The sequence below is a fragment of the Apium graveolens genome, chromosome 8 (genome assembly GCF_009905375.1).
Source record: "Apium graveolens cultivar Ventura chromosome 8, ASM990537v1, whole genome shotgun sequence".
In the NCBI taxonomy this organism is placed as follows: Eukaryota; Viridiplantae; Streptophyta; class Magnoliopsida; order Apiales; family Apiaceae; genus Apium; species Apium graveolens.
In genome coordinates, this window is record NC_133654.1 from 32,215,070 (window position 1) to 32,234,390 (window position 19,321).

The window sequence follows — 19,321 nt, forward strand, 5'->3', positions numbered from 1 at the left end:
CCTAAAGCTAAAGCTGCTAAGAGGAAATCAGTATCTAAAGCATCCAAACCTTAAATACTGATAGATCTAGTCTATCCAGTAGCTCAAGCTTTTGATACTGAGGGAAGAATAAATCATTCAAGCTCATAAAAGAAGAAATATTTATGGAGCTGATTGGGCTGATAAACTGAAATTAACCTCTGACAATGCTCAAGTTATGAAAAGACAAATGCTGATGTTGAACCAGTCACAACCTCTGATACTACTCAACTTTTTGATTCTTCAATCCCAATTCAAGCTGAGACAACTTTTGCGTGGCATTTATGAAACTTTATAATACTCTAATAAGATTTGAATTGATGCGTTTGTACTCAGGTTGTTAAGTGTTTTAACGTGTTTTCTAGTATTTTTACATTTCAGGCATTAATCTGTGAATCAGGTGAATTAGCATTATTTTGGTGCTAATATAGTGTCTAGGTGGTGTTGGAATAAAAGCTCGTGAAGTCCGGCTCGAGGCTGCAAGAAAAGGAAAAAGAAAAGAAATAATTTTTGGCAGAAGCCCAGCGCGCCCGCGCCAGAACTTCAGAGAGCCAGCGCGCGGTCGCGCCAGGTCGGGATGCAGAATTCCTGTTTTGAATAGAAGATTGATTTTCTGGGGTTCTATGCTGATCAGGGCTACTATATAAACAACTCTAGATCATTTTTAATAAATAAAGGGAGACACACTTCAGAGCTAAGGAGAAGACGGCAATAGACTTATAGCACGAATCAACAAAGACGAAGACGATCTAGTTTATTTTTGTGAATCATTGTTTTGAGTTGTAATTTTGGATGCTAGTTTCTTGTTTTTTTGAACCTATACTCTTGTGTTATACTCTGTTATTTATTCGTTATAAAGACTACATTTGTTATATTATGTTTTCATCAGAACCCACATTGATGATGAGTCCGATTATGGGCTAATCGTTATCGTGGGGTTCTAGCGGATTTATTTATGGATTTATTTAGTTAAATTGTTTTGATGCCTTAGTATGTGGTAATTGTTTGATATCCTAGTATTGGTTGTGCATATTCATCTTATGAGCCTCGCGAACTTATAAGATAGTGTGTTAATTCTTAATGAAGCGAAAGTGAATTTAAAGATATAGAACTTGCCATGCTAGCATAGGTTCATGTATTTGTTATGCATGATTCGTAGGTAATTTTAACCATCTTACTTGCCCTATGTAATCAAGATAAATAATTTGTGCTTAAACCGTTATGTTGACAAATTCTATAGACATATAGGGTCTCAATATAATTGGTGTCTATTCAGCTTCTATCTATTTTATGGATGTCTGGTAGTATGGTATTCGTGCAATGAAAGTTGGCGTTTATTAATTTCGTGTTATCTCATTAGTGTCATCACCATTGCATGCTAAGGTTAAGAACAATAAGGCTATTGAATGAAGCATTTAATAAAGTTAGAATCCCATGTTTTTCATATATATTAATTCAGTCAATCTTATTCTCGTAGTTATAATTATTAGTTTAATTCTTAGTTATAAAAAACCTCAATTTGTTATCGTCTTAGAATTGAATAATAACCATATATTGTTGCTTAAGTGTGTGAATTAGTTAGTTAACCAATACAGTCTCTGTTGGAACGAACTAGAAAAGATTCTATACTACTTGCGAACTCGCATACTTGCGTGTATTATTAGCTCGTGTTTAGCGACTAACAAGTTTTTGGCGCCGCTACCGGGGACTGCAGTGTTAATTTATAGTTTATGTGCTTTCCATCAGTGGTCGTTAAATTTCATTGACTCGGACATTTTTACTTATCTGTTTCCTTGTCTTATTTCAGGTACTCTAGCAAGGGCGTATGCATACGCATTCACGTACTCGTAAGAGAACACTGGATAAAGCCTAGGAAGAAGTTATGGTAGTTCGTAAGGAAGTTTTCGAGGAATAAAAGAAAGTAGAAGAAGAAGAGAAAGTTGAAGAACCAGCTTTAGTAGAGATGGGTGATCAAGCGGAAAATCCTAAGGCTTTGATGTACTATTATTAGCCTAAGATTAATGACATTCAGGCAAGCATCATCAGACCAGCCATCAGGGCTAACACTTTTGAGATCAAGTCAAGCACGATTCAGATGATACATAACTCAATTCAGTTTTGGGGTTCTCCTACTGAAGACCCCAATATGCACATCAAGGATTTCATCGAGATCTGCGACACTTTCAAATTCAATGATGTGACTGAAGATGCTATCAGGCTGCGACTTTTTCCATTCTCTCTGAGGGACAAAGCTAAGTGCTGGTTACATTCTCTACCAGCAGGGTCTATCACCACTTGGGAAGATCTTGCCCAAAAGTTTCTCACTAAATTCTTCCCTGTGGCAAAGACTGCTGCAGTCAGGAATGCTCTTACTCAGTTTGCTCAGCAAACTGGGGAATCTCTGTGTGAGGCTTGGGACCGATATAAGGATATGCTAAGGAAGTGCCCACACCATGATATGCCTGATTGAATGATTATTGACTGCTTCTACAATACATTGGGTGTTACTTCTAGACCCATGCTTGATGCAGCATCGGGAGGAGTCTTGTGGGCTAAGAGCTACGATGAAGCTTATGAACTTATTGAACTGATGGCTACTAATGAGTACCAGAATCCTTCCCAGAGACTGACTCAGGGAAAAGTTGCAGGAATTCTGGAGTTGGACGCAGCAACTGCTATCGCTGCCCAACTTAAGGCTTTGACGATGAAGGAGGACACTTTGGCTAATTATGGAGTTAATCAAATTGCTAGTGTCTGCGAGCTTTGTGCTGGTGCCCATGAGACTGATCAGTGCGCAATTTCTAGTGAATTAGCTCAGTTTGTGAGCAACTTCCAGCAATCGCAGCAACCAGTGCCAGCCACCTATCATCCCAACAACCGCAATCATCTTAATTTCAGTTAGAGCAATGCTCAGAATACGGTTCAACAGCCTTATCAGCAATATCCAGCTAAGCAGTACAACCCCCCTGGTTTTTAGAAACCATAATATGCACATAGACAGCAACTCCAGCTGCAACAAGCCAATGAAAAATCTGTATTAGAGGACTTAAAGCTTATGTGCAAGAGTCAAGCTGTTTTTATCATGACCTTGGAAAATCAAATTGGGAAAATTGCCAACGCCTTGCTAAATCGCCAGCCTGGTACACTACCTAGTGACACTAAAGTGCCAGGAAAGAGGGAAGCTAAGGAGCAGGTAAAGGCAATCACTTTAAGGTCTGGAAAGGTTGTAAATCCTGAACAAACTCAAGAGTTGACTGAAGAAGTTGGGGCTGAGAAAGAAGTAGAGCAGCAGGATGAAGAAGTGGAACCAAGAAAGACTACTGTTGAGCACACTCCGCCTGAGGGTAATATAATGGAGAAATAGATCTATCCTCCACCGCCTTTTCCTAAGCGGCTGTAAAAGAAGAAGCTGGACAAGCAATTTGAGAAGTTTCTGGAGGTGTTCAAGAAACTTCATATCAACATACCTTTCGCTGAGGCTCTTGAGCAGATGCCTAGTTATGCAAAGTTTATGAAAGGTATTCTATCTCGAAAAGTGAAGCTCGATGATTTAGAGACTGTCGCTCTTACGGAGGAATGCAGTGCTGTGCTGCAACATAAATTACCTCCGAAGCTTAAGGATCCTGGAAGCTTCACTATTCCATGTACAATTGGAAAAGTGTCTTTTGACAGATGCTTATGTGACTTGGGAGCTAGCATCAATCTGATGCCTTTGACAATCTTCAAGCAGTTGGACTTACCTGATCCCAAACCGACTTATATGACCTTATAGTTGGCCGACCGTTCTATTACATATCCGCGAGGTATTGTGGAGGATGTCTTGGTCAAGGTTGATAAACTCATCTTCCCTGTCAATTTCATCATTATTGATTTCGAGGAGGATAAGAAGATTCCCATAATCTTGGGGAGACCTTTCTTGGCGACTGGTCGAACCTTGATAGATGTGCAGAAGGGTGAGCTCACAATGCGAGTTCTGTTACTTTTAATGTGTTCAATGCTATGAAATTTCCTACTAATAATGAGGAATGCTTAAAATGGAGTTGGTCGATTCGGTGGTCACATCAGAACTTGATCAATTGCTAAGGTCTGATGCCTTAGAGAAAGCCTTGTTGGGGAATTTGGATAGTGAAGATGACGAAGGTGAAGAATAATTACAATATTTGAATGCTTCTCCCTGGAAAAGGAAAAATGATATGCCTTTTGAATCTCTTAGAATGGAGGAATTGAACAAAGCTCCTAAACACCTCAAGCCATCTATTGAGGAAGCTCCCACTCTTGAGATTAAGCCTTTACCTGAGCATTTGAGGTATGCATTTTTAGGTGATGCATCTACTCTGCCTGTTATTATTGCATCTGACCTTTCAGGTAGTGATGATGAAAAGCTTCTGAGGATTCTGAGAGAGTTCAAATCGGCAATTGGATGGACCATAGCAGATATCAAGGGAACCAACCCTTATTACTGCATGCATAAAATTCTGCTAGGGGAAGGTAGCAATCCTACGGTCGAACAACAAATAAGACTTAATCCAATCATAAAGGAAGTGGTGAAGAAAGAAATTCTTAAGTGGCTAGATGCAAGGATCATCTACCCTATATCTGACAGTTCATGGGTAAGCCCGATTCAATGTGTGCCAAAGAAAGGTGGTATTACTGTGGTAGCAAATGAGAAGAATGAGCTTATTCCTACTAGAACAGTCACGGGGTGGAGAGTTTGTATGGATTATAGGAAGCTGAATAAAGCCACTAGAATGGATCACTTCCCTTTGCCCTTCATTGATAAGATGCTTGACAGGTTGGCCGGTCATGAGTACTATTGTCTTCTGGATGGCTATTCGGGTTACAATCAGATTTGTATCGCTCCAGAAGATCAGGAGAAAACTACCTTCACTTGTCCATTTGGTACTTTCTCCTTTAGACGAGTTTCGTTTGGTCTGTGTGGTGCACCAACCACATTTCAGAGATGTATGATGGCCATCTTTTCTGACATGATTGGCCATAATGTGGAGGTGTTCATGGATGAATTCTCAGTATTTGGCGATTCTTTTGATGAATGCTTGCAAAATCTTGGATATGTTCTCAAAAGGTGTGTTGAGACCAATTTGGTTCTCAATTGGGAGAATTATCACTTTATGGTGCGTCAGGGCATTATTTTCAGGCACAAGGTTTCTAGTAAGGGTCTAGAGGTGGACAAGGCCAAGGTGGGGGTCATTGAGAATCTTCCTCCACCTATTTCTATTAAGGGAATTCGCAGTTTTCTTGGACATGCAGGTTTCTACAGGCATTTCATCAAAGACTTCTCAAAAATTTCAAAGCCATTGTGCAGTCTATTAGAGAAAGATGTTCCTTACAAATTTGATGACGAGTGCCTCGTAGCTTTTGAGACATTAAAGAAGAGTTTAATCACGACATCGGTCATAACTGCACCTAATTGGAATGAACCTTTTGAGATGATTTGTGATGCAAGTGACTATGCAGTTGGAGCAGTTCTTGGGCAGAGGAAGAACAACATATTTCATATGGTCTACTATGCTAGTAAGACCCTAAATGGTGCCCAACTGAATTATACTACTACGGAGAAAGAACTTTTTGCTATTGTCTATGGTTTTGAGAAATTTCGATCTTATCTACTTGGGACTAAGGTGATAATTTTCACTAATCACGCTGCAATTCGATATCTCGTCTCAAAGAAGGACTCGAAGCCTAGATTGATTAGATGGGTTCTTTTGCTCCAAGAATTTGAACTAGAGATCAAGGAAAGAAAAGGGACTGAAAATTAAGTCGTTGATCATCTCTCGCGTTTAGAGAATCCTAATGTTACTTCATTGGATATGACATTGATAAATGAATCTTTTCATGATGAGCAGCTGTTTGGAGTGCAAGAAGAAGAATCGTGGTTTGCAGATATTGTGAACTACCTTGTGAGTAATATCATGCCTCCCGACTTATCTTATGCTCAAAGAAAGAAGTTTCTACATGAAGTGAAGTGGTATATGTGGGATGAGCCATTTCGTTTCCGCCAAGGAGCTGACCAAATCATCAGGAGATGTATTCTTTACAGCGAAACGTGGGGAATCTTGCGAGATTGCCACTCAACGGCTTATGTAGGACATTATGGTGGAGAAAAAACAGCGGCTCGTGTTCTTCAAGCAGGTTTCTTTTGGCCAAACTTGTTTAAAAATGCTCATCAGTTCGTTTAGAAATATGATCGATGTCAACGTGTGGGTAATATGTCCAAAAGGGATGAGATGCCTCTTAATGTGCTTCTCGAGGTTGAAGTCTTCGATGTTTGGGGAATTGACTTTATGGGGCCATTTATCTCATCTTGTAACAATCAGTATATCTTGTTGGCAGTTGATTACGTGTCTTAATGGGTTGAAGTTAAGGCGTTGCCAATGAACGATGCGAAAGTGGTGCTTAATTTTCTTCACAAGCAGATATTCACAAGGTTTGGAACTCCAAGAGTCATAATCAGTGATGAGGGGTCACATTTTTGCAATCGCAAGTTCACTGCTATGATGAAAAGGTATAATATGAATCATCGCATTGTTACGGCTTATCATCCTCAGATAAATGGTCAAGCTGAGGTATCTAACAGAGAGATAAAGCGCATTTTAGAGAAAGTGGTGTGTCCATCGAGGAAAGATTGGTCTTTGAAGCTTGATAAAGCTGTTTGGGCTTATAGAACAACTTACAAAATTCCATTGAGAATGTTGTCATTTCAGTTGGTTTATGGTAAGGGGTGTCATTTACCTGTGGAGCTCGAGCATAAGGCTTATTGGGCTTTGAAGAAATTGAACCTTGACTTGGATGTGGCTGGAAAGAAGAGGATGCTTCAATTGAATGAACTCATCGAATTTTGACTTCAAGCTTATGAGAACAACAAAATATACAAGAAGAAAGTCAAGAGGTGGCACGATAGGGGTCTAGTGCTCAAATCATTTGTGTCGGGGCAACAAGTTCTTTTATTCAACTCTCGTCTCCGTCTTTTTCCTAGAAAGTTGAAGTCAAGGTGGTCAGGGCCCTTCATAATCAAAACTGTGTTTCCACATGGAGCGGTGGAAATTTTGAGAATGATCCGGGCCAAGCATTCAAGGTAAATGGTCAAAGGTTGAAGCATTACTATGGTGACACGGTAAACCGCGAGGTGGTTAGTGTTGTTTTATTATCCATTTGATCTCAAGATTCTACATCGAGCTAGCGACGTAAAAGAAGCGCTTTTTGGGAGGCAACCCAAGTATGTTGTACATTAGTAGGTAGAAGAAGCAAGAAGAAAGGAAAAAACACAAAAAATTCAGAAAAAGGAAAAAATTCAGGGCCAACTACAGAAGCTGAGCGCGCCCGCGCTGATCAAGCGCGCGCCCGCGCCGATAAGCGCGCGCCCGTGCCGTTTTTCCAGTAACCAAGCGCGTCCGCGCTGTCCTAGCGCGTGCCCGCGCTGATTTTCTAGAGAGTGAGCGCGCCCGCGCGGTCACGCAGGGTCCAGTTCAAAAAAAAATTATTTCAGGAGTTTTATAAGGTAAAATCGGGACTTTTACTCCAAAATCAATTCCAACCCGATTTTTACTCTTCCACATCCCATAATTCCCTCTCCTAATCAATTCCATTATTCCCACATTTCTCACAATCAATTCCCACTTCTATTCCTTATAGAATTCACACCTCTCCACCTATAAATACATACACTTATAAACAACCTCTCCATCATATCACAAACTCTCAAACACAAATTCTCTTTAAACACTTAAGCTTTTATTCTCTCTTCTGCCATCCCGATGGCACCCAAGAGACAAAGAACATAAGTTGGAAGTAACACCACCGATTCTTCATCTGCAGGTGGTGTGAGGCCCAGGACTCCTGAGGCTGAGGAGGAGTACACAAGGCTACTCTCGAAGCCTATTTCTAAGGAGCGGGGGTTTCTGCCATCAGGGAAGGATGGTAAGCTATTGGAGATGATTCTCGAGATGGGCTGGGAACCTTTCTGTGAGGCTCCCGCTGCTGTGCCCATAAGTGTTGTGCGGGAGTTCTATGCGAACTCCAAGGCGGAGAAGAATGGTTTCACGGTGGTGAGGGGAAGGACTGTAGAGTATAGTGTTGATGCTATCAGGACGGTGATTGAGCAGCCTGCGAGGAAGGTGGGTCTGGACACTTGGAACGATAAGACTCCGGAGGACTTTGATTTGGATCTCATCGTTGCTACTCTATGTGTCCCTAAAACTCATTGAAAGTTCAAGAGGGGCACTACTGATTACTCCACGTTCCCTGCTTCGTGCATGAACAGGTTTGCACGGGCTTGGAACTCATTTATTTGTGTTAACATCATGCCATCTTTGCATGTGCATGAGATTACTATGGAGCGTGATCGTCTGCTATGGGGTATCCTTCAGGGTGATTATATTGATTTGGGGATGGTGATATATTAGGAGATTTTGAGATTTTTGAGATGAGTTACTATAGGTGATATTCTGTATGCGTCCGTAGTGACGAAGTTGTACGTGGCGGTTGGTGTTTATTGGCCAACACATGAGCAGTTGCAGCTTCCCAGCGCTCATATCAACAGTTCTACACTGTTGAGCATGCAGGAGTGGTATGGAGGGAAGTCCGATCCTAAGGGGCTTGGGTATTCATATGATCATCTTCCAGGTGGTGTGCCTATGGAAGAAGCTATGGCGGGAGGTTCTCATCATGCCCGTCGAGCAGCTTGGAGAGCTCAGTATGGAGAGGAGGCTGGTTCGTCGCAGTAGCAGCAGGAGGCAGCAAGAGCAGATATGGGAGCTAGTTTGAGTTCGACGCAGTATAGGCGTCTCGCGAGGAGGATGGATGCTATGCACGACATCCATAGTCGGTTTGCACACGATCTCACCCAGGCACTTGGGACAGCTTTCAGAGCCACCGGAGTTGACATCCAGTGGCCAGTATTTGGTGAGGACTCAGTGTATCCGCCTCCAAACACGCCTGACACTCCTCCCGTTGAGGGTGAGGATTCTGATTTGCAGTAGGTATTCCTGATTCCTTACTATTACTTTCACTGAGGACAATGAATATTTTAAGTTTGGGGGTAGTAGTTGAAGGAATATAGTGTTGTGTGAGTCTCATATAGTTGCATATTACATGATATTTTAGTTCATATAGTTGCATATTTTGCCATGAAGTTTTCTTATTTTTATTTTTATTTGTGGTAGTTTTATGATATTTGGTTCATATAGTTTCATGCATTTGCATTATGACATGATCCCTTAGATAATTTTCCAATTAATTGGTGATATTGATGTGAGTGTAATGATGTCGTATTTAGTAATGATGAGTCTTATTGGATTAATTTGCATGCTAGAGACACTTGTATTTCACTAAGTCTTATAGGTTGCTAGAGTGCTAGATCATAGTCATGGTTTGTTTGTTGTTGAGGTTTAATCGCTTGCTTATATTTAGAATTTAGGATATTCTCTTAATAATAAAAGACATGGAAATTTAAAAATTGGAGAAAATTGGATTTCATTGCTAATTGTTTGGCTAGGTGTCAAATGGCTAGTAGCCGACTCATATTTTATGAGTAGTCTAGGGTTGAGCGAGATGGAGCGAAACACACTCATTCAGAAATTCGTTAAAAAAAGAAAAATAAATAAGTGTTATGTATAATTGATCACGAGTGGGCTTTTTAGTATTCGAGTTATTAAGTTCTTAGGGGACTTTGTGCTTAGTGACCTAAGGCTTTTATAGTCTGGGATCCGCTAACCTAACGTTCGCTATATGGGTACTATTGTATAAGTCTTTTGTGGACCTCACTCATTGCACGATCAAATAAGCATACTTGTGTTGTTTTATTGTGAATAAAAGCATGAATCCATGTTAAGCTCCGAGATAAGAATTGAAGTGTTATAAGTTATTTTGAGTCTAGCTTTTATTCTATTTATAAGCTTGCGATTGTCTTGGTAAGTAGTGAGTCCTGATTGTTGATCAAGTTATGATAGTACATCTGTAAGCAGTCGCACTTAGTTTGTAAGTTGATTTGTGAGGTTTGACTGATCTTTATGCGAATAATTGCATTTGCTGAGATATTGCTTGTCCATTGGTTTAGTTATTCAATGGGGATCGTTGCATTCATAGTAGTTGTATTCATGCATTTTTATTTCTTATTCTTTGAGTCTGTTTATTCTTGAGGACAAGCATCGACTCAAGTTTGGGGTATGTTGAGTGGCATTTATGACACTTTATAATTCTCTAATAAGCTTTGAATTGATGCGTTTGTACTCAGGTTGTTGAGTGTTTTAACGTGTTTTCTAGTATTTTTGCATTTCAGGAATTAATCTGTGAATCGGGTGAATTAGCATTGTTTTGGTGCTAATATAGTGTCTAGGTGGTGTTGGAATAAAAGCTCGCGAAGTCCGGCTCGAGGCTGCAAGAAAAGGAAAAAGAAAAAAAAATTGTCAGAAGCCCAGCGCGCCCGCGCTGATCAACCGCGCGGCCGCGCCAGAACTTCAGAGAGCCAGCGCGCCTGCGCTGATCAAGCGTGCGGCCGCGCCAGGTCGGGATGCCGAATTCCTGTTTTGAATAGAAGACTGATTTTCTGGGGTTCTATGCTAATCAGGGCTACTATATAAACAACTCTAGGTCATTTTTAATAAATAAAGGGAGAGATGCTTCAGAGCTAAGGAGAAGACGTCCAGAGACTTATAGCACGAATCAACAAAGGCGAAGACGATCTAGTTTATTCTTGTGAATCTTTGTTTTGAGTTGTAATTTTGGATGCTCATTTCTTGTTTTGTTGAACCTATACTCTTGTGTTATACTTTGTTATTTATTCGTTATAAAGACTACGTTTGTTATATCATATTTTCATCGGAACCCACGTTGATGATGAGTCCGATTATGGGATAATCGTTATCGTGGGTTCTAGCGGATTTATTTATGGCTTTCTTTAGTTAAATTGTTTTGATGCCTTAGTATATGGTGATTATATGATATCCTAGTATTGGTTGTGCGTATTCGTCTTATGAGCGTTGCGAACTTATAAGATAGTGTGTTAATTCTTAATGAAGTGAAAGTGAATTTAAGGATTTAGAACTTGTCATGCTAGCATTGTAATAACCCCAATTTTTGAAAAATTTTAAAACACGGATGAATAGTAACTTTTGCTGATGATGATGATTAAGGAAAATTATCAGACCATGCTATATAGGAGTACTGTTATGGAAATTCTAAGATCGTATTAGTACTCCATAAAGTAAATAAGTGTATGTAAAGATTGTCAGAATCCAAATCCGAACACTTTGATTTTTTCCCGAAAATCCACCAGATACCGAAAGAATTGAGTATAAGGTGACAGGATAAAAAGGATTTAAATTCAAGGATTTTAAGAGGGGATCATAAAAAGGAATATAAAATATTGAGAAAGGTTTAGGGGAACCCAAGTAATAAGATCCCGGATATGATCCCTCAAACGACGAATGAGAACGAAAGTTAAGCGAACCGTAAAACAAATAAGCGACCAAGAGACAAGCTTGTACAAGAAGCCAATGATTGTGACATCATCAAACCACGAGGAAGAGACATGTGGCAATTGGATGACATAAGAATGATGACCTAAGCATGACAAAAAGAAGTGTGTTATTGGTTGATTGTGAGCCATTCATATTTTACCATGGTAAATCCTCAAAATTAGCCAAGCCATAAACAAAGAAACAAAACAAAAAAATCATAACACAAACTTGACTTTTCATTTTAAAGAAGCAAGCTCTCGGCCAAAACCAGAGCATCAACTTCAAACTACCATATCTCCTTCAATACGCACTCAAATAGTATGTTCTATAGCTCTTTGGAAAGGTATTGAGATGGCCTACAACTCTTGTTCACAAGTCTCATCCAAATAAGCAAGGTACGACCCTCGTTTTGACAGTTATTTCAATCTGACTTTTAGAAACTTCAAAACCTAACTTTGTGTTCTTGATTTCTTTGGAAAGATCAAGCTTGTAGGAGGTTAGATTAAGGCTGCCTAAGGCTTCCTAGAAACTTAACACCTACCAAGGAAGGTATCAACTTCAAACCCTAGCTTTGATTTTATGATTCCATCAAGTTTTATTGAAGCATTGTTAGTATTAAGGCTTGATCTTTGATTATAAGTAGTTTTGGTGGATTTGTATTGGTTTTGAATATTGGGTCTTTGATTGGTTGGATAAATTGGTAAAACTTGGAGTTGGGGACTGAGTTTGTAGTATGATGGTTGAAAATTGTTGTATTGGTGGTTGTGAGTGAACTGATGATAATTTAGAGTGTTAATTAAATTGGAAATCGCGTAAACATAAATGTCATAATGCCCGATTTTCATTAACTGTTCTTTTCTTAACTTTAGGACCCGTGAACTCACTGAAAGATTCTAACTTTTCCATGTTTAGATATTTCATGTTACGAGCTTCATTTTGATATGTGGTTCGCTAGAATCCGATGTACGGTTTATGAGAAACGACCGTTTTAAGAAAGGGCGTTTCGCGAACGAACCATTACACCTCGCATTACTTTAAAACCTTGGTTAAGGCCCTTAAATGACTAATTGTAGTATGAAACAATTATGTAAAGTGGGTTAGGCAGTTGGTAGGAGACTCGCAAAAGAATTGCCTTAAAATTCTTAATGGTTAATTTATTAAAAATGGTGGAGCCGAGGATACTCGAGCGACTTAAGTGAATCGTTAAGCGCAAAAGCGAGCGTTAGAGTCTAATTGGTTAAAGTCGAGTTTCTTAAGCGACCGGGGTTTAATTCCGACTTATTTTGTTGTTCATAGGTTATCGGACCCACTCTAATATTAAGTCTATCCGGGAACACTCGGGCAAGTTTTCTACCCGTTATACTGTTGTTGTGATGTATATATGTATATGCATTATCTTGTGATAAGTGCATGATTGTTATTAGCAAAGTCTTGCGATATATTGGAGCATGTGATATGATATATATATATATATATATATGCATGCCTGTTTTGTAATCTTGATATTCTATTATCAATTCAAATGCTTATAAGTTGCATAATACCTATGCTAGAGATAAGCAGTAGTTGCGTATACCCTTAGTATAGGGGACCCAAAGGTGAACATTTTCTAAAACCGGGAGTCGATGTTCCCGAGTATATTATTTATATTTATATATATATATATAGATATAATTTTCAAAACTTTTATCGAATAAGGTGTATTCGATAACTTTATTTTTATTAATGAATATTACTTTGAATATTCATTCGAGGACTTATGACTCGGTTTATTTTATTTAATGAATATTACTTTGAATATTCATTCGAGGCCTTATGACTCTGTTTATTCTATTTAATGAATATTATTTGGAATATTCATTCGAGGACTTATGACTCGGTGTATTTTATTTAATGAATATTACTTGGAATATTCATTCGAGGACTTATGACTCGGTTTATTTTATTTAATGAATATTACTTTGAATATTAATTTGAGTCCTTATGACTCTGTTTATTCTATTTAATGAATATTATTTTGAATATTCATTCGAGGCCTTATGACTCTGTTTATTCTATTTAATGAATATTATTTTGAATATTCATTCGAGGACTTATGATTCAGCTTATTTTATTAAATAATATTCTTTATTTTATTAAAGAATCATGTTTCGATAATCAGACTTATTTTCGATTATTCAAATAAAGATCGTACTTTCGTATAAGTATATCTTGGGTTATTTATTATTCATTTCAAGTATAAGTTTTAAAACTTCTACTTCAATTATTTTTATAAAGATTATCCTTTATGGGAATATTATTTAAATAATAATATTCAGATATTTCCTAATATATCGGGACTGATTTATTTCAAAAAATCAGCATTACTCCAAACATTCTTAAAAATGTTTTCGAGTCTTCAAAATGATTTTTAAAAGTTAGAGCGGATCCCAAAACTCATTTTTATATTTAAGATCTTCCTTTCGAAGGGGATTTAAATACTCGCTCAAAACCTGAGGGATCCGGCTCTGTGGTGTATTTTACATTCGCAACGAGGTTGCTGTTTTGAGAAAACAATTTGATTACTTGCCCAATGTTCGGGAAGTAAGCCCATCTAATTGAGTCGGCATAAGCGACAGGCCGGGGTACGGTCTATCAAAGTGTAAGTGGCTGGGTGGCAGTCCATCAACGCGTAAGAGGCCGGGTGGCGGTCCAGCACAAGGTCCTAATGCGGCCAGGGTGATGACCGGTGGGGGATTCATCCATCTACTAGTAGAAAAGGTTACTTATTGGTATCTTTATCTGATCAGCAAGATATCGGGTTTATGCCAAAATTCTTTTATTCCAAATTAATTGGATATTGCAACTTTGTTCATACTTTACATGACAGAGGTTTTCAGGAAATGTATGAGAGATATATATGGATATATATATCGGGACTTAATGCAGTATCTTGTAACTTCATTTCATTCAATAATATTTCAAAGATTGAATCTATTCAAGTATTATCTTGTAGTCTCATCTGTGTGATGAACTTTTGAAACTAATTATAACTTGAACGGTGGTAGTTCAAGTAGTATTCGGAAAAGATATAAGTATATGGGAGTATCTTGTAACTTCATCTTTTCAACTTATATCTAGTAAATGATTATCTTATGCATGACAAAGATTTTCAGAAAAACGTTGAGACAAGGTTAGATATATGAGATCACCTTGCAACGATATTTTATACAGTTATAAACTGGAACTCTGTGTATATTATACATGTCAGAGGATTTCAAAGATTTGAGAAGTATATATGTATACTGAATATTTTGCGACTTCGTCGCATTAAAATAACAAACTTGGTTCATTTCTTCTTGACCAAGACTTTCATGAGTACTATGAGAATGCTCATATATTTTTAATTATAATACATATTATTTCGGTAGGCTTGTTGCTCACCCTTGCTTTCTTCTTTCATCACACAACAACAGATAGACAAGATGAACAGGATCAAGCTCCCAATTCGCGAGCGGATAGGAAATGTTCCGCAGTTTCCTGTAGGCGTTGATGCCGTTGTAGCTGAGGTAGGGTCTACCAATAGGCTAGGCTTTCAACTTTTGATGTACCAGACTTATGTATATTTATGAATTGTAATAATGGCAAAGAATATGTAAATTTATTCAGAAACCCTTTTGAGGTGTAATGACTTATAATTGTGGAATAAAATGACTTGTGTTATTGTTTGGTATTCATCTCTGATACTATAACTTGTGGTGTGTGTGTGTATATTGTGGGGTCACAGTACGCAGTAGTTGGTTGATTATTAAGATTAAGTATTATTAAGGGAAATGGAACTCGTGACAACCCGGATCCCCGACCCCGGATTTGGGGGTGTTACAGAAATGGTATCAGAGCTAAGCGTTATAAAGCTCGGAGATGATGTGACGTTAAAATAATAAATTCACTAAGATAATAAGAACTCTCGCCAAGTTCATAGTCGGGCTACCTAACGTAGTACTGACAGTTAAAACCCTTATGGGAGTCCTTATAAATATTGTGATAGAAGCGTAGTTCGCTATAGTATATGGTAGCGGGACTCCGAACCCTGAGGTTGAGGAGCAACCGCGCGATGATGTTTTATTACTAATTGGAGATCGGATTGTGGATCCAATAGAGCGTCCTGACGCAGGACCGGATGATGTTCATATTGAGGATGTAGCGGTTGAGGATGTTGTCCAAGAAGGGATTGTTGCTGAGGAGGATCCCGTGGGGGACCTTGAAAAGAATGAATAAAGGACCACTGAGGAATTGATAACCATGGTTAGGGCGACTACCAGAGGTAGGATTGGCCGGTCACTACCGGAGGTTCGTTCAAGTTTGTAAAGATAGTAGCCCCTTTAACGCGCTTACTCGTAAGACTGGAAGTTCGAATGGACAGAGAAATACGAGAACAACTTTCAAGAACTGAAGCAAAGATTGGTGACGGCCCCTATGATGGCATTGCCGGATGGAAAAGGAGATTTTGTGATGTATAGTGACGCTTCGCATAAGGAATTAGGGTGCTTCTTATACAGCACAACAAGATAATCGTGTATGCGTCAAGACAATTAAGGGAATATAAAATTCGATGTCCCCACCCATGAGCTTGGGCTCGTGGCAATAGTTTTTCCCTAAAGATTGGAGGCACTACTTGTATGGAGAGAAGTGCGATATTTACATAAGCCATAAGTGCTCTAGTGCATTTTCACGCAGAAAGAGCTCAACATGCGCCAGAAGAGGTGGTTAGAGCTAATCAAGGATTATGATTATGAGATTCTTTATCATCCAGGGAAAGCCAAAATGGTGGCTAAATGCCCTTAGTATAAAAGAGAGACTCAAGATGAAAATGTCTTTGGGAGAGTTGATAAGAGATTTTGAGAAAATGGAAATAGAAGTGAAGGTAACCGGAGCTGGTACCGAAAAGCTGTTTGAGATTGCAATACAACCCGAATTATTGGAAAAGATCATATTGTGCCAAGAAAAAGTGATGAATGAAGGCAGAGAGCCAACAAATAGAGAAGAGATTAATACCGAGACATATGATAAGGGAATAACGAGGTATTCCTACAGAATTTGGGTTCCAAACGTTTAAGAGCGTAAGGACTGGATCTTAGATGAAATCCATAGCTCGAGGAATAAGATTTAGGGCAAACCCCGAATGTGATAGTCAGGGAGATTTTCATTAAGAAAGAAAGAGCCCATAACATAATGAAGTGGAAAAAGAAGGATTTTATCGTATAAGATAACCCCAAGTATGGGAGAAGGATGAAATATTTCATACTAAGGAAACAAAAAGTCGAGTAAGGAAAGGAGACCTGAGACGGTACTCCTATACGGCAATTCATGGACCTGTCTAAAAAGAACTTAGACTATTATCCCCAACCACCACCCTGAGGAGACAGTGCGGTGGGAAATTCTTTCAGGACCTTTAAGTCGCTAAGCTCTCAGAGTTCCAAGGAACAAGCAAACCCAGTAGAGGCGAGAGCCTGGCTAAAGGAAATATAGGAATCATTTGAGATTCTAAATGATGGACGAATCACAAAAGACTATTTTTGTCACTTACCCTCCTAAGAGAGAGGCCACCCACTGGTGAAAGACCAAGAAAGGCACGAAGCCAGAGGTTATAATAAACTGATTAAAGTTCAATCAATTGTTTCGGGAAAGGACTTCCCAAGGTTATGGAAATAGTGTAGAAGCTTTAGAGCCGAAACAAAGGCGGACGAGTATGATAAATTATGAATCTAAGATCGTAAAAGTTGTCAAGATTTGTTCTGAGGACTAGAATCCCAGATAGACGTGATGTTTGAAGTCAATGATTAGTGGGTTCGTGAAATGATTGCAAGAGAGAGGTAGATAAAAAGAAACTGAAGTGGAAAGGAATATAAAGGAAATAGAGTTGGAGGAATGATAATGGAGTTAGATACGAGGAAACCCTAAAGACTCGTAGCAATAGAAATAGAAAAGTATGTAATCATCAGGATGAGAGTGATTCGCCATGAGTTAAAGCTGATGGATGAAGGCATGAAAGATACATATATTTTTATCCCCTTTAAGTTGGGAGGATTCGAGGAAACCTTGAGATAGTCCGAAGGATAAACAAGGAGACGCGAATAGACTGAGGAGACAAGAAAGTAAGAAATTAGGAAAATTGGATGAAGGAAGTGACCTTCAAGAAAGTGAAGTGTAAGACCGGGGGCATGATACCCAGAAAGGGAGACGCCGGGTATGAAAGATATCCCAATATTGAGATGACTGTTGAGATAAACAACAAAAGTAAATAAGGATTTATTAAGAAGAAGTTCATGTTGAACACGACCAATATCTTCTAGAACATCCATGTTATCATTACTAAATCAGGCAAGAAAAGCGGATAACCATTGTTATCTTTTGGAGGCCATATGGATTGACCTCAATTTGGATAAGGATACTATTATGAAATTTGGTATAGAATATCGAGGTGGAAATGATTGAATAAGATAACCTTATCAGTGATATATGACTTGATTTATCCATGGAAGGATGTAAGTACCTTTTTAAAGGTGGAATTAAGGATATAACTTTGATAACTTGAAATGAATCCTAGGGGAATGCATAAAGGTTGGCATTTCGCCCTTAATAGGGACAGTATGAGTTTTGACAGTATGAATTGGAAAGGATTAAGGTAACAACAACCTTTAAGGATCAGTGGGGAAATTTTTCAGAAGTATATAGACAATGGTTCTAGTATTAGTAAATGGTATTTTGATATGCCATGTATCTAGGGAATACAGGAGAAATGATTCAAGGATAACCTTAGAGGTCTTACAAGGAGAAAGGTAATATTCAAAGTTCTCAAGAATAGAAATTTGATAAAGGAAATATGACATAATTATAATAATTCCAGGTAGTCACGTGTTGAACCATAAGAAAGTATAGATCGACCCAATGAAGGTCGAGATTGGTGAAAACAAGTAGGACCCAAGATAAGAGACGTCCTAAGTATGATCGAGAGTCAGTCGTGACAATGTTAACCTCTAAAAGACCGAGGCAATAACTTATGGAAAAATGGTGATATTTTTTTTCTTTTCACCAAAGCGTAAGGAAGAGCCTTTTCACACAAGCAGTGATTGGAAATGAGGTAGAAAATTTAGTTGAAGATCATTTGAAAGACATTGATTGTAAGGAAATTTTACTATCAGGAAAGGCCAAGGAGGTGGCCGACACTTTAAGTGTAAGAGGACAATTATAGGCGCTCGTGCCAGAGAAATACAGTGATAATGGTTAAAGCCATGAAGGTTATATTATGGTGTGGAAGATTGACATTCCTTCTGATGATTAAGCGATACTCAACCGTGATAGTAGTTTGGTAAAGATTTAATTTATGTAATCGCCGTGAGCGGGCTATCTATCTTATAAGGTCATATCTTGAGATAAGCCAGGACCATGTTACGAAACGACTAAATGAACCTTTGAGCTTGATGTCTCCTAATAAAGACATATGGTTAATAATGGTATTAACCTGCTATCGTTGCTTTCATTGAAACTCTTCTGCAATTTTATCTGCTTCATGTCATATGTACGTCAAGTTCAGGAGTGTTCTTCATAAATCATGAACGGTGATCATGTTACCTCCTTAGAAGAATTCGATACGATATGTATGGACTCCTTACGGTTAGCTATTAAGACTTCATGGAAAACGAATGACTACAGTAGGTCAGTGGTGGACCATAGTAATGCAGCAACAATTCTTTGAATAATGAGCTGATTACAACCGTGAGAGTTGTAGTGTAATGGATGTTGAGATTGGGTACCATTAATCGGGTTGTGGTGATGTATAAGTAATCATC

At 38.6% G+C, this 19,321-nt stretch overlaps 1 non-coding gene and 1 pseudogene across 1 annotated transcript; one reads left to right on the forward strand and one right to left on the reverse strand.

Annotated features, from left to right (window-relative positions):
- LOC141679460 (uncharacterized) overlaps positions 1-19,321 on the forward strand; it is a 196,804-nt pseudogene that overhangs the window by 40,991 nt on the left and 136,492 nt on the right.
- Positions 2,372-2,478, reverse strand: LOC141682165 (small nucleolar RNA R71). The gene has a single exon (XR_012559567.1). It is a non-coding gene; the product is annotated as a small nucleolar RNA R71 (small nucleolar RNA).